Source organism: Parus major, unplaced genomic scaffold, assembly GCF_001522545.3.
Source record: "Parus major isolate Abel unplaced genomic scaffold, Parus_major1.1 Scaffold443, whole genome shotgun sequence".
Lineage (NCBI taxonomy): Eukaryota > Metazoa > Chordata > Aves > Passeriformes > Paridae > Parus > Parus major.
In genome coordinates this window covers 3,440-5,505 of record NW_015379347.1, presented here as the reverse complement: position 1 = coordinate 5,505, position 2,066 = coordinate 3,440, and the positions used below count along the sequence as shown (strand labels likewise).

General features: G+C 57.9%; 1 protein-coding gene and 1 long non-coding RNA gene across 2 annotated transcripts in view; one reads left to right on the top strand and one right to left on the bottom strand.

Moving 5' to 3' along the window:
- Nucleotides 1-2,066, top strand: part of LOC107199121 (ankyrin repeat domain-containing protein 1-like) — a 7,011-nt gene that overhangs the window by 1,839 nt on the left and 3,106 nt on the right. The window lies entirely within an intron of this gene.
- Nucleotides 227-1,497, bottom strand: LOC107199125. The gene is made up of 3 exons (XR_001519168.2): nucleotides 1,408-1,497; nucleotides 1,204-1,312; nucleotides 227-303 (listed from the first exon to the last, which is right to left on the bottom strand). It is a non-coding gene; the product is annotated as an uncharacterized LOC107199125 (long non-coding RNA).

Sequence of the window (2,066 nt, the reverse complement as noted above, 5' to 3'; positions counted from 1 at the left end):
TTTCCCAGCCCTTTTCCAGCCTTTCCCTGCCCTCTCCAAGCCTTTCCTGCTGTTTCCTAGCCCTTTCCTGCTGTTTCCCAGCCCTCTCCCAGCCCTTTCCCAGCCCTCTCCCAGCCCTTTCCCAGCCCTCTCCCAGCCCTTTCCCAGCCCTTTCCCAGCCCTCTCCCAGCCCTTTCCCAGCCTTTCCCTGCTCTCCAAGCTCACGGATGGATTTTCTCTCTGCCCCCCAAGGACCAAGAACGCCGGACTCCCCTCCATGCTGCTGCCTACATCGGAGATGTTGCAATCCTCGAGCTCCTCATCCTGTCAGGTGAGAGCCAGGGATGAGCCCCCGATCCCCCCCAAACCTCAGCATGGGCTTTGCTTCCCTCCAAGCCACCCCGAGCTCACGGGGTGGCAGCCAGGAGAGGATTAGGGAATGGTGCCATAATCCTCAGAGCTTTCCACATCTTGGAACCGAAATAGCCAAGGTGGAGACAGAGCCAGGAGGGGGATGTGTGGTGCTGGAGGAGGGGGATGCTCAGAAGGGCAATTCCAGAGAAAATCCCCTAAAATCCAAGGGGTTTTGCTCAGTTTTGGGTTGTGTCACCCGTCACTCTCCGGAAAAACTCTGTGCTTGAGCCCTGTGTGTGGAATTTTGAGTGTCCTCATTTGCTCCTCACCTTCTGGAGCCTCAGGACACCGGCAGGAGAGAGGGAACCCCGAGGCTGCCGTGATCCTGCGTGACCCCAACAGGGATAAACACCGGGAAAATTCCCAGCCAAGGCCTCGCTAAACAAGATTTGGGATTTGCAGAGCCCTGTGGGTGTTTTCCCTGCCTCGTGTCGGGCTCTGGGCTGCAGGGAGAGGCAGCTGAGGGGTTTTTTGGGGTGTTTTGGGGCGCTGGATCCCCCCTGAGCTGCTGTGTGTCCCCACAGGTGCTAATGTGAACGCGAAGGACACGGTGTGGCTCACGCCGCTGCACCGCGCCGCGGCCTCTCGCCACGAGGTGGGTGCTCCGGGGAGAGCCCTTCCCTGTGGGAATGCTGGGGGGGAAAAAAGGGAGTTTATCCTCCTCTTTCACTGGTTTGGGGAATGCAAAGTTCTGGAGAGAGCTGGGGGAAAAAAAAACTTCCTTGGTTGCTTTCCCTCCATCCCGCAGGGATTTCCCCATTTCCTTCTCCTGGGCTTCACCCCTTCCCCAGGGCTTTGTTCTGGATTCACCTCTCCTGGAGGGATGTCGGGGCTCCCACCCTGTTCCTCAGGAGCTGGTTCCAGAAGTTTTCCCAGCCTTCATCTTCTGTGGGTTTGACTTCATCCACGTAACCTTTCCCTGGTTTGGAGAGGCAGGAATGGGTTGGAGCCAGGAGATCCGAAGCCCTGAGTGGAATTCTCCTGCTCAGCAGGGTGGGACAGGAGTATGAGCACCTCTCCTGAAGGTGTTTATGTGTGGACAATCCCTAAAACACGGAGCTCCTGCTACTCCTCTGGGAATGTGGGAGTCCATCCACGTTTTTCCACATGGGAAGTTCTACTCAGTTCTCCTCAGAGGAGCCTTCCCAATGCTCTCCCTGCCTGGAGCCTGCTCTGTGGGGTGGCTGGGTTGGTTTTTCGGGGCCCTGGGAGTGAAGATCTATGGGGTCGGGATCCCTGGAAGCTCTGCCCCCATGGCAGAGGGAGGAGAAGCCAGGAAGCCAAAGCCTGGGCAGGAACAGGGGGAAATAAATGTCAAATGTAGGTCAGTGGGTCAGGTTTATCATCCCCCGGGCCCTGCTGAGTCACCGGGGAGCGTTCACTCCTCGTTCTTCACGTGGTTCTTCCCGTGACTCTGGGATTTTCCTTCCCCCAGCCAGGATTCATGGCTGGAATTGGCCACCTGGCTCAGGTCCCACCTGGAAACAGAGCTGGAGCTGCCCAAGTGAGGGCTGGGGGACTTGCAGAATCCCAGAAGGTTTGAGGCTGGGAAAGATCTCCCAGTCCAAGCTGGGACCAATCCCCACCAGGGCCCTGGACACCTCCAGGGATGGGGACTCCAAACCTCCCTGGGCAGCTCCAAACCCTGACAGCCTTTTCCATGGAAAAAATCC